Source organism: Marmota flaviventris, chromosome 7 (genome assembly GCF_047511675.1).
Source record: "Marmota flaviventris isolate mMarFla1 chromosome 7, mMarFla1.hap1, whole genome shotgun sequence".
NCBI lineage: Eukaryota > Metazoa > Chordata > Mammalia > Rodentia > Sciuridae > Marmota > Marmota flaviventris.
In genome coordinates this window covers 53,875,066-53,889,928 of record NC_092504.1, presented here as the reverse complement: position 1 = coordinate 53,889,928, position 14,863 = coordinate 53,875,066, and positions in this window count along the sequence as shown.

Sequence of the window (14,863 nt, the reverse complement as noted above, 5' to 3'; positions counted from 1 at the left end):
GGAATATATATCTGTGCTGTGATGGAAAAATCTTTAAGCTGTTCATTAATTTCTTGATTGAATAATGAGACTTGTAACAGGGAATATTCACATCAGTGCCAGATATTTGTTACCATTGTCCTTACCTCATGGTACATCAGTTAGGTTAAACACACACACACACACACACACACATACACACACACCAAAATAACACCATTATAATGAGATTAATATAACAGTGTTTTATTTGGAAATTAAAAAAGAAATAGAGACAAAAAGTTGTCTTTGAAAAATTAACTTAGTGGCAGGTTTTTATGATTTCAAAGAGATGGAACACTTCTGAAACTGAATGCTACTAGAAACGTGTGGTGTCAGGAGTGAGTTTAAGAGTAAGGGAATCAGAATAGATGTTTGAATCATAAACTAAAGAATGAATAAAAGGAAAAAAACCACAAAAAAAGGAAATGGAAAAATCTAAATTTTTTTTCCACTCTATATTTAGTGCATAAAAAAGTAACTAGAGAATAGTTTAATCTTACAGCATATTGTTTTTGTTGTTGAATTAAGTCCCATTAAGAAATTCATCCTAAAAATGAAAACTAGTGAATGTGGAGATTATTACATCCTGAATGTGAAGATTATTATACCCTGCTAGTGAAGGCAACCAGTGTGGTCAATCTATTAAGAAGATTAAAGTCTAAACCAGGTGGGTGCAACACACCTGTAATCCCACAGTCTCCTGAGGCTGAGACAGGAAGATTGCGAGTTCAAAACCAGCCTTAGTAAAACCTTGGCACTATGCAATCAGTTACCGTGTCTCTAATTAAAATACGAAATAGCCCTGGAAATGTGACTGGTGGTTGAGTGGCCCTGAGTTCAATTCCCAGTAACCCCTCCAAAAAAAATTTAAATTTAAATTTAAAAAGATTAAATCTTGAACAAGATTTTTTTTCCCAATAACAGATCATAGTAGCAGAAACCCATATGTGTTAGGTTACATTATCTCAGTGTTAGTAAAGATAAGAAAGCAAATAGACACACTTGGCTTATTTTACTTCCTTCTTAACACCAGTATTAGCTGGAATTAGTTCAAAATCTAGTTAGAATCACAGGATTAATTCCCTCAAAATAGGTTTATAAAGAACATCAACACAAGTTTTGTACCCTGAAATGATTTGTAATATACACTGTAAATGTATAGAAGCAAATATTTCCAGAATCAGAGGCAATCACTTGGGGGGTGGGTAATATTTGATATTATATCACTTTTCTGCTGAGATTGAAAAGGAGTGTAGTTATAGGCAGAAGGAGTGTTTCCAACTATTCCAGACTGAGAGCATATATTTGCAAAACTGCAACCCACTGATATCTGTATTATGCCTCAGAGGGTCTGCAATGCATTTGAAGTTCCAACTCCTAAACATAGAAGGACCCAAGCCAGAGCACTCTACGGAGCTTCAGTTTAGGAACTGTGGCTTTGGATTTAATTTGGCACAGGCTGATATGAACTTCAGGTAAAAGTTCTTGCTGCACATGGATAGAGGCATAGGTACATGCATGGTAAAACCAGACTTGAGATATAAATGTTCCCAGGAAACTTCTCTCAAAGAATCCAAGCAGGTAGCCATAGTGTGGGATAGTAGGTAGGAGGGATCCTGGGTCAGGAGAGCAGAGTGAGACTCAGACTAGTCTTCCTTGGGCAGCAGACTAGGAAATTTTCAGCAGCAGCTATAACCTTATCTTGGGTGCTATCAGGGAATCCAAATCTATTTGGAGAAGATGAAAGTGACCCAAGCAAGGCAATGTGTGACTTGTAGAAATTGAAAAGGGTCTGCTAAGAAAAGAGGACTCTCCACAGGAAGCAGGTCCTGGCCCTCACAGTAGTCTCTCAGTGACCAGCTCCAGTCCCCAGGGAAGACCTTAGAGAGAATAATGTATGTCTATGCCCTTGGGAGACCTGGACATGAAATAAGGTACAGGGAAAAAAAAAAAAAAACATTTTCTCTAGTTCTGGAACATGAACTGCGTTATCGAAATAGAGGAAGATGAGCTATGACTCCAGGAACAGTTTGACATCGAGTAAATTGCAGTGGAACACAGTGTCCTGGATCAATAATTCAGCAAAAGAAACCAGCAGAGGCAGGAAATATAGTGTCAGGCTGCAAATGGCATTTCTTAGACCATAATAATAGGGAAAAGAACTTAACTAAGTTATAAGATAAGGGAGACTGAGGAGGATAAATACTGTCTTATCTGGTCTAATCTAGAAAAGGCAGGAATAGACTACAAAAACAGAATGATGGGCCTTGGCTTTAGGGAATTAGGAATCTCAGAGACAGCAGAACAAAAGGGGAACTGATTAATGATGCTGAAAAATCCAAAGTTTTAAAATCAAGTTCTTTTCTTCCTATAATCATTTGATTGCTCAGCCAAGTCATAACTGCCCTGTTTCTAAAAACTGTGAGTCATCTGTTCTTTCTTCAAGTTACAGTTCAGCACTTTAAAGCTCTATGCAAAATCGAAATGTAGTTCCAGACATTTCTTTTTTATAAAGGGCATCAAATTTCTCATTTTGGGCCACTGTGAAGTAATTTTTCCAGTCACTAGTAATCCCTAAAAATTAAAAAAATAAAAATTAAAAAACCAAGAAAACATAAAAAAGATAAAAATATATCCATTATGAAGGAAATCCTAACATAAACCAAAAGAACAATTAGAAGCCATAAGGAAAGACTTGCTTATGTATGAAAACTTTAAAATGTTATTTACTTAAAAAGTTGGAAATTTTCTCTCATTTTTAAATGAGGCTTATAACTAAACACACAATCTAAATTTTAAAAAGTTAAAAGGACTAATTTTTGTAAATAAATTCATGGAAGTGAATTTTTTTTTCCAGAGAGAGATTCTTTTATTTTTTTCTGACAGTTCTGGGTCATGGGGTTATCACTGAATCCTCTGGATCAATAGTCAGGACTTATTATATTTCCTGAGTTACTTTGGGAAAATGTACACAGAACAATCATTAGCCCAAAGAACCATGAAACAGAATATGAATATATAGTTTTCTAGTATTTATAAATGAAAATACAATGATACCTGGAAGACACTTATTTTCCCCAAAATTCACTAGGTTTGCACTTGATTTGCAACTTGGTTAAGAATTACATTACTAAAATCACACATTAACATTCCTGAAAACTTTTCAAAAATAAAATTTGGAGCATATAAACATATATTTAATCTCTTACACTTGGGTGATTATAAAAATTCATTTTTAAAATGAATGAACTGTTAATGTGCTGTTAATATTCTAGGATGAAAATATTATTTTTCATTTTATAAAATCTTGAATTACTTTCTAGGTTAACTCATGATACTTTAGTAAAACTTCCAGGTATTCAAATGAAAAAGATACTCCTAAACAAGGTTGTCTCTCTGGTTATTATAATTTATTTTTTGTTGACCATATGGCAATAGCTCTTTGTAATGTACATGAAGATCAACACGAACATATTTGGAATAGTGCATCAGCAAGGATGTCATTAAAAACAGAGAAAAAGGGCTGGGGATGTGGCTCAAGTGGTATCGCGCTCGTCTGACATGTGGGCCGTTAGGCCCGGGTTTGATCCTCAGCACCACATACAAACAAAGATGTTGTGTCTGCCGAAAAAACTAAAAAAAGATAAATATTTAAAAAAAAAAAAACAGAGAAGAACACAATTTTAAGAAATAAAAAGTTATACATGAAGCATTCTGGTGATCTTCTGAAATGTGCATAAATTATGCAAATAAACACAAACACTTTGTAACAATTTTTTTTTAAAAAATAAAGTGAATGCTGGCCAAAGGCCAGATTTTTGTTTTATTGTTATTTGGGACATAGAAATAGACATTAGACATCATCTGTCCCTTCCTTTATGCTGACTATTGTGTCACTAAATTAGAACATTAATTTTCCCAGGAAGCCATTTTTCCAATCTGGGTGTGCCTGGTTCCTGTGTCCTATTTCACATTGATCCCTTTTCAGCATTCATTTGTGTGATTTTTATATTCCATTGTTGGCTTTTTGAAGCAAATGTATTTGTCACTTATCCTTGAATGGCCTAAAGAATAAGTATGCAGAATAAGGTATGCAGAAAGAGCATTTTCTATAAGTGAATTATTGAGTGAATACAATAATGATTGAATGAATGAATGAGCAGGTGAATCTTGAACTATTTAGACCAACAATATTTATTACTTCTTCATGTATTATGTTTGTAAAATACCCTAAATGCTTACATTTCATTTGCTATAATCCTCCCACAAAAAAACTTATGCCATAAGTGTTCATATTTTTCCCATTTTGTCAGTGAGGGAGGCAGAGCTTTGGCAGGTGAATTAATATATTCAGTGTCATAGATTTTGTCAAATGCATAGCCTGGATACACATTAGATCTATCTACCACAAATATTCTCTCTTTATCACCATCAGAGGAGATGCAAAAACTGACCTCATTATTAGACAAGCATGTACTCTTTCTTATTGAAACAAGAGAGGTCAAATAATCCAGGTAAAAGGTTGTCTCCTCTACATGTACATCTTAGTAGATGGCATCAATTTTTATCTAATTGGAGGTAAAAAAAAATCTCTTGTAAATTACATTCAGTCATCTATCCCTGAGAATTTGCTTAAAAAGATTTTTCAAAAATTTCTACCAGGGAATAAAATATATATATAATGTGTCTCTTATATATATTATATATTACATATATTTTACATAAAATCCATTTTTTTGTTCCAACTTATAATGCAAACATTTATAAAGAAAAGTCTGCCTTGCTCTCTTTTACTAAAAGTAATTTTTAAGAAATTAAATGCAGTACTTTTGTGGAAAAAAATGTTTAATTTGATAACACTATATTTGTGTTTTCATGTTATCAAAACCTATTTAGAAAAGAATTCATCCTGTAACTCAATGCAAATTGATGTTTTTGATTCATGTGTTCATGTGCACAACACAATACTAGGGTTATGCTTACTTCCAAGAACACTAACTGAATTTCTGTTCCTCTCTCTCACACACAAGAAAAAATATTGAAAGTATATGGTGATATAATCAATAGATGGATAAATTTTGAAATGTAAGATAATTTGATAAATGTGTTTTTATTAACAATAACACATTTTACATGTGTCATACACAATAAGACACAATATACACAATTTTCTTTTTTCTTTTTGTAATTTATTTAGAAACAGAATCTCACTGAGTTGCTTAGGGCCTAATTTTTGTTGAGGATGGCTTTGACTTCATGATCCTCCTGCCTCAGCCTCCTGAGCCATTTGAATTACAAGCAGGCACCCAGCCCACAATTTTCTTAAATGGGGTAAAATTGTATTTTAACATCAAATTCTATATTCTTCTACATTAAATTTGGATTTTTTTTCCTGTAACTCAGACAGTATCTGTAAGGAGCAAAAATTTCCTATAGGACTAAAAAGAAAAAAGAAAAAAAGTCCTTTCTTTTGGTGAATCTTCTTAGTGAAATAAATAACCACTATTTTCTAAATGATGTGGAGGCTGCAAAGAACAGAGTACTGTACTGAGGAAAATTTATATAACATTGAGGAAGGGAAAGGGGCCTATGCCAACTCAGACAAAGAATTAAAGAAGAATGAAGAAATTGTATTTACACCACAATTCTCCAAAACCACTTCAATTTAGTAGAACAGTAAATAACAGGGGAAATACTCTTCAGACATTTAATGTGTTCTACAAACAGCTTTATACACTATGTTTCATTTAATAATGTTGATTCTAACTGAGTAACTTTTGGTGCTAGGTATTATTAAATGAGTCCTGTTTTTATAGATGAAGAACCCAGCCCACAATTTTCATAAATGGTGGTAAAATTGTATTTTAACACCAAATTCTATGTTCTCCTATGTTAAATTTTGACTTAATTTCCAGTAATTCAGACATATTTGTAAGGATTTACCTTAGGACAGGGCAGAGATATTATCCAGAATAAATATCCACCACTTTTACCTCTTTCATATTTTCATACTATAGGAAAAGTTTTGGATATTTTTCCTTTTTCTTCTAAAAGCTCTTAACATGATTAAACCATGAACCACAGGCCACTAAAACAAGAGAAAAAGTCTATTTCCATAAGTACTCATCAAATCATTTATTTTTCCTAAACAATAGTTAAATTGTAAAGACATTTTGTATAATTTGGCAATCATGGGAATTGAGAATATAGGTCAATTTTAAAAAGTAAAATTAGCCATTTATGTATGTACAAGCAATTAAATTTTTAAAAATGTGAAAAACAAAGGAAGTATTTCAGATAAAAATACATTGACTGCCAATAAATTGTATTCAGTCTCACATGGAAGAAAACTATTCTTATACAAATTATTTCTATCAAGTATCCATTAAAAATATAGGTGTACAGAGCTAACTAATGATCTGAGCAAGTTAAGTAATGTTTATTGTGAGCAGAGACTAAGAACATATTTCTAGTAATTGAGAAAGAATTCTAGAATATTTTTATTATGCTAATGATTGATATCAGGTTTATAACCTGAATAGTACAGTAAACTGTTGGATACAGTTGACTAATTTTCTAAAATGAAATTTAGATATAATTGTGATGAATTTGAATGCACTTATTTAAAAAGTAACTTTTATATTTCTCCAGATATTCTTTCCGTGGTCCAGGAAGAGGGTGTAAATTATTCATTAAGGCAATTTTTTTTGATACTGAAACATCCTTGGCATTTCAAGTAAGATAAATCATCTGCAGTAGAGAGAAAAAAAAAGAAAATAAAATGGAAGTTATTCATAAAAAAATAGATAATTAAAATGGCAGAGTGCTTTTTCTCCTAGAAACTGTGGACCATAATGCTTCTTCATCAACACCTCAAATACACAATACATTTAAGTGATTTTTCTGGAAGAGAAATCTTGCCAGTTTCTGGCTCCTTTAACGCAGGAATCTAGAAATACACAACAACATCTTTGGGGAAAACTGAGAATAACAAGCAAATTGAAAATAACAAAATTGTGAGGCCATGGTGACTCATTTTTAACCACTTAAGCATCAGCAAGCATACAACAGGTTAAAAAAGATAAAGGTTAAGGAGGCAATAGAAAGCAATGACAGGCATTAAAATCAGTTTATAGAGGCAACCAGTTGAGAAACTGGAAGACAGAGACCCACTTGCCCCAGTTTTTGTCCTCTAAGGATCACTAGAGTTCTAAAAAGTTGACAGTGATATTAAAATCCTGAAACTATACTGAATAGTCACCTCCTGACCTAAGGACACCAATGTAGTAAGCTCCCTCTGGATTTTCTTTTTATTTCCTATGTGCTCTTGAATTGTACAACAAGGAGCTCTGTGACCTGGAACCATTAGCAAGCATAAACCAAATAAAACAAAACCTAATTCCTAGACAAAGGATCAGGAAATAAGAAGCCCAAAAGAGACATAGTGGAAAATCCCAAACTCTGTTCTACACTTGGGACCATCTACATGGTCCAGTAGAAAATGATGCCTTGGGCTTTCCCATCTTCTTCTCCGTAGCTGGGGACCCCATGAGTAGTTCCATACCACAGCAGCAAAGTTCTGTTTCTGTATGCCGTCCTCCAGGTGGCACAAGAAGACCCAGCATTCAAGGCTCTGTCCTCCTTTAGTAGGTCAGTCAGCACTAGCCAGTGGTCCCAGGAGGTACCATACTACCATACGCCTCTGCATAAGGCATGAGCATGGACAAAGCAAGATCACCAACAACTCCAGAATGTCAACACAACAAGAAAAATATTGCGTGGACTGATGAAAATAAACTCCTATGAGAACAAAGTCCCCAAAATACAGTAAAAATCTATTTTTTATAGATTTTTACCTCAAAAGGGTAAATAACTACTAAAACTAATCCTAACAACATAGTCAAAATCCAGAATATAAATAGAAATAATCTGACTTTCTAAAAACTAAGAAAACCACAATTTAAATGTACAAAGATAATAGACACCAATACTGAGTTGAATTAAATTCTGAAGTATCTAAACAGAATTCTAAATCACCTAGTGATTGATGTGAAAATGTAAAAGCTTAATCATGATTGGCTAAATTTATAGGAAAATATTTTAAACAATGAACTCAACATTTTAGGTAATCTATACATATATCAGAAAAGATTGTAACTCTTAAAAATCATGTAAATCAAAGAAGTTTTGGGCTTTGAGGCTATCCATTAACTACCTGAAAAAACATCTGTAAAAAAAGGTATAAATATAAAGGAACCTCTAGGGGCAGCAGATTTTTTCTGCAGGCTCCTCCTAACTTGCCACCTGTCCTCCTGTCTGACGTCACTCCTCTTTCAGGACCCCTGGATCCTCACTGGGGCTGGACCCTGGCAGGAGTGGCTGTGTGAATATGAGGCAAGGTAAAATTCAGTACAAAAAATTACTAGGAACAGAAAGGACATTGCATAATGACAAAAGGGTTAATCCAAGAAGGAGATAATGCAATCCTAACTCCCAAACACAAAACAATATAGCTTCAAAATGCATGAAACAAAACCTGATGAAGTTGAAATCAGCAAAAAACAACTCAAAAGTTATAGTTGGGGGCATTTATAGTCTACCCTCACCAACTGACCAAACCACAAAACAGTAGAAAACAAGCAAGTACTAAGAACTGAATAATATTATCAGGTAACAGAGACTAACCAAAATTTATAGATCATTTCAACCAACAAGGAAAACTGCATATTCTTCTCAAGTGCCCATGGAACATTCACAAAGATAGACAGAGATAAAATATAATATATTTTAGAGAATAACATTATATAATGTATGGTCTTTGATGAAAATAGAATCAAACTAGTAAGCAATAAGACTGTGAAAATCCTTAAACATTTGGAAATCAACACACTTTCAATTAATCCTATAGTAAAAAAGTGCATTTCAAATGAGTAAAAGTACTCATAGTACTGAATGAATATCAAAGTACAACACATCAATATTTGTGTGATACAACCAATGCAATTCTGAGAGGAAATTACTGCACTAAATTCTACACTGGAAACAGAAGAAAGGTACCAAATTAGTAACCTACTTTCTTATATAAAGAAATTAGAAAAGGAAGAGTAATTAAACCCAAAAAATCAGGAGAGCAATAATAAAGACAAGAGCACAAATCCATGAAAACAAAAGTAGAAATATAATAGAAACAAAAATCTCACTTTTTAAAATAAAATTGATAACGCCCTAGCAAGAACAAAAAAAAAATAAAAGAAAGGAGATACAAACAACAAAGATAAAGAAGAGAACAGTGGGTATCATAACAATTCCTAAAACCACTATAAGAATAATATAGGTATATATTATGTGAATATTTTTCACTCATAAATTCAACAACTTGGAAAATTTTCTCACAGATATCAAACTAGCAAATGTCAGATAAGGTACTATAGATGATCTGAATAACACTATAGCTATTGAAGAATTCAATTTGGAATTTAAAACTTACACCAAAAGAAATACACAGACACAAATAAATGTTCACTGAAGAATTTTATCATACAAATAAGAATTAGCACTCTTATGTTAAGGTTTTGTAGAAGGCCACAATATCTAAATCTAAGGACAGCAGAGAAATAAAAGTAGTAACACTATCCTGAGCTGAGGATTCTGTTGCTACCCAAGTTTAGATAACTTAAGTAAGGAAACTTACACTATTTTTCTTTTTTAATTGAAACAATTTCTCATGTAGCTCAGTGCTCACAGTCACAAGTCAATTAAACATCTGGCCATTTTCTTACTATGTGAATGGGTAAAGAATCAGGGTCACACTTTACAGCTTACAGTTTAGAGTCTACCTTGTAGTTGTTCTCCCAGAAAGACTTAGAAAGAAGGTCAGTTGGTAGATGGATCTTCAGGAGACAAGGTGATGGATTCTTCTCTAATTGTTCTATACCTAGGGAATTTTAGTTTGGCATTTGGAAATATAAGAGTCTCCAAGGAGCTTAAATGCCCTCATTTTCCCAGACAATTTTTCAAGACATTTTTGAGCAGCATATAATGTAGCTAAATGCTATATCAATTACAGGAATTTCTCTGTATTCCAAGAAGCAATTTTGTGTAATAGTTGAGTGTTCAATTTGAGACTATCCTTCCTGTGTAGAAATACATACTATCACTCATTCATTATGAGATATTTCAAAAATATCTAAATCTCCATGCTTCATTCCCCCTTCTCTAAATTGAGGGATAGAAATGCCCACTTTAGTAATTTAAAGTTTTATCATATCTCTTCCTTCAGCTCTCTTTTTCAATAAATCTTAAAGCCCTATGCATCCTTTCTTTGTTAGTCATAACATTAATTATATCCAACCTAACCTCTAAGTTACCTTCTAGTTCTACATAATCTTTCCATTTTCTGCACAGAAAGGTCTATCCACACAAAATTGCATCTGATTACACATTGAAAACAATAATTGTTTCTGTTGTTTGCGATGAATTTATTTATTTGTTTATTTATTTATTTTTGTGGGATGTTATGTAGTAGGGATTCCACTCAAGAGCATTTCCCAGTAGACTGTCTGTGGAGTTTAAAATATAATTATCCATACATGCTTAATTATACAAAATTAAACTAGAAGAAAATATTTCACCAGTAAAATATTTGGCATATCTCTAATGCCAATGGCTAGAAAGTCTGAGGTAGGAGAAGTGTAAGTTCAATGCCAACTTTGGCAGTTTAGCAAAAACAAAAAATAAAAAGAATTGGAAATGTAGCTCAGTGGAAGAACACTGCTTGGCATGCATAAGGCCCTGGATTCAATTTCCAGTATAGATGAATAGATGATAGATATATGATAAATACATAGATAGTTGGATATATACATGAGAGACAGATAGATAGATAGATGATAAATAGATAAATCTCAACCACAATTACAAATGGGAGAAAGACCTGATTAGATATTTCTTAAAAGAATATATACAAATGGCCAATAAGTAACACTCAGCATTGAAAATTATCAGGAAACTGCAAATTATACCAAAATTAGATATCAATTGTCTCACCTCAGTAAGACTGTGCTTTATCAAAAGACCACAAAAAAAATTGCTGGCAAGAACGCACAGAACAGGAAAGCTTATACTCCATTACCAAGAATGTAAATTGGTATAGTCATGGAAAACATTATGGAAATTCCAGAAAAAGGAAAGGAAAATCCAGAAACAGTAATATCACTTGATCCAGCAATTTCACTACTGGGATATATTCACATGAAAGGAAATTCGTATGTCAAAAAAAAAATCTATACTCCCATATTTCTCACATCACTATTCACAATAGCCAAAATATAAAATAAAACTAAGTTCCCATCAATGGATAAATAAGTATAGGAAATGTGTTTTGTAAACACAATCAAATATTACATGTCCACAAGAAATTGTGATGTCCTGCCTTTTGCACCAACATAAACAGAACTGGAGCACATTATATTAAGTGAAATAGAGCAAACACACACAAAAAAAACAAATACCATATGTTCTCATTTGTAGAAGCACAAAAGATTAATCTCACAGAAGTAGAAAAAGGTAGGAAGAAGGGGAAAGAATAATGGTAAAAAGAGAGAGGTGTGGCTATACTTGAGTCATAATTCTAATGTTCTTTTACATAGTAGAATAAGTAACATTGACAACAGTTAATTGCATATTTTATATAGCTAGTAGAGAAGATTTTGAATGTTTCAACAAGAAATGACTAATGTTTCAGGTGATGGATCTGTTGTTACTCTGATCTGACAATTAAATATTATATATGAATTGAAATATCATAATTTACCCCATAAATATGCACAATTATTATGTGTCAATTAATTTTTTTAAACTTTACATGCTTCAAAAAAACTAATGATATGTAGGAAACAGAAATGAAATCAAGACTTTTTCTCAGAAAAGACTCATAACCTATAATACTAGGAGTCAACTATTTCTAAGAAAACACAATGTGGGGTAACATTTTTAAATCAAATTGAAAAGTCATCTTGCTATTGAAATTTTATATTTAGGAATCACAAGCAGAAATAACCCACACATCATCAAATTTGTTTATGGGATATTTGCTTTGGAACTCCATGGCTAACAGTCAGTGAAAACACTCTTACAATTAATGTTATAAAGTACTAAACCATGCTGTTCTTGTCAAAATGACTTTCTTAAAGTTCAGAAATTTGAAAAGCACTTTGGAATGAAGTAAAATATATGTGAACTTGTACAAACACTGTGTAAATAATCTGCAAAAATACATAGAATTTCAAGGTAAATAATGTTAATGTTAAATCTCTGTACTTCTGTGATATTTGACTTTCCACAATAATAAACTGCAATTAACCATGTGGCTTAAAACTAATTTGTAAAACAAACATTGATTCAACATAGCTAGCTATAAGATTTGATATCAAATTAATAGTTTGTTAGACTCATTCAGAATACTTCCTGGACCAGGAAGTATGACACTTGTTTCATATTTAAAATCTCTATGGTGCAGGTGGCAAAGATTTTCTTCCATTCTGTAGTCTCTCTATTCACATTCTTGTTTTCTTTGCTATGAGGACACTTTTTACTTTGATACCACCCATTTATTGAATCTGGATTTTTCTTCTTATGCTTTAGGAGACTTGTGGAAGAATTCAGGTTCTAAGCTGACATGATGGAGGGTTGGACCTAAATTTTCTTCAACTAGGCACAGTGTCTCTGGTGTAATGCCTATGGTCTTGATCCACTAGGAGTTGAGTTTTGTGTAAGGTGAGAGATATGGTTCAATTTCATTCTGCTGCATATGGATTTCCAGTTTTCCCAGTACCACTTGAGAAGAGGCTATCTTTTCCACAAGCATGTTTATGGTGCCTTTGTCTAGTATGAGATAACTGTATTTATGTGGGTTTGTCGCTGTGTCAGATAGAGCATCAATCTCCAGGACATACAAAAAACCAAACAACCCAATGAATAAATGGGCAAAGGAACTGAACACACACTTTACAGGAAAAAAAAATACATGTGGTCAACAAACACATGAAAAATGTTGAACATCTCTAGAAATTGAAGACATGCAAATTAAAACTATATTGAGATTCCATCTCACTCCAGTCAGAATAGTAATTATCAAGAATGCAAGTAACAATGTTGGCAAGGATGTGGGAGAAAAGGTTCACTCATACATTGCTGGTAGGACTGCAAATTGGTGCGACCACTCTAGAAAGCACTATAGATATTACTCAGATAATAACTTGGAATAAAACCACCATTTGACCTGGCTATACCACTCCTTATTATAAACCCAAAGGACTTAAAATTAGCGTACTGCAGTGATGCAACCACATTAATGTTTTTAGCAGCTCGATTAACAATAGAAATCTAGGGAACCAACAAAAGTTCCCTTCAACAGATGAGTGGATAAAGAAAATGTGGCATATATACACAATGAAATATTACTCAGCCATAAAGAAAAATGGAATTATGGCATTTGCCATTAAATGGATGGAACTGCAGACTATCATCCTAAGTGAAATAAACCAATCCCCATACACCAAAGGCCAAATGTTATAATATACAATGTTAACACAAAAGAAGCTGGGGGAGGAAAGAAAAGAAGTTCTTTGGAATGATGGGGAGGGAGGAGAGATGGGAATAGGAAAGACAATAGAATGAATTAGAGACAATTTTCCTATGTTCATATAGGAATACATGACGAATGAAACTCCACATCATGTGCAACCACAATAATGGGATCTTAATTAGAATACGTTATACTCCATGTATATCAAAATACATTCTATCATTATGTATATCTATAAAAAAACAAATAAAAAATTACAAAAAAGTATGAGTAAATATATTATTAAATTTCTATATAGTAAAAACTAAAGTCACACATTTTTGTGATATTACTTAGCATTTAATATCATTATTTGATGCATTTTATAGTAAATTAGTGACCTTTGTTAATGACTTCAAAAATTTGTGGTGATTGACATATGATTTCAAATACCCTGACAATCTTAACAAGCTATGTTCCCTCTGGGTAACCTTTCCAGCTGAATTTCAGCAAGGCTTATAGCTCCCTCAACAAAGACAATACAGTAGAAGTGACATAGTTTATTTTCAAAAACTATTGGAAAAGACAATTCATTCTCTCTCTCTCTCTCTCTCTCTCTCTCTCTCTCTCTCTCTCTCTCTCTCTCTCTCTCTCCTGTCCCTGTGTCTATTTTCTGTCTCTTCCTTCCTCTCTTATTCAATTCTCCAAACTCTATAGAATCTGAATCAGTACAGAAGCCTCCAAGATAAACTTTTAGTGGAGAGAGAGAATTGTCCCACTTGTTCCAACCCAAAAAGTCAGTTTGACTTTTTTTGACATTGACTAGAGAAGTGGATGAATGACCTTCCATGATTATATCCCTGCCAACACAGGACCATATCCATCTAAGAAAGCCTGTGTAAAAACCACCTTGCTGAGTACACTCAACACACCAAATTATGAAAGAAGATACCAAAACAAATGTTGCTGTTCTAGTCCTCTACATTTGAGAGCAATTGGTTAAACAGTGATAGATAACTGGAACATTAAATTGACATATTTTTAATTTTACTAATGTAATACTCTTTCAGTTAATACAGAGGTATATAAAGGAGAGACTAAAAATGTAACACTTTGAAAGTAAATATTACACAGAAAATGGAGTCAGTATAACAGAGGCAAATGGTTCATATTCTGTACCTAGTAGCTTTTATACTAGTCCCTACAAAGTGATATAAAGAGACAAAGTATATTAGACATTCTTAGGAGTGTAGCAAAGAGAATAAGTAGAGGCATAGG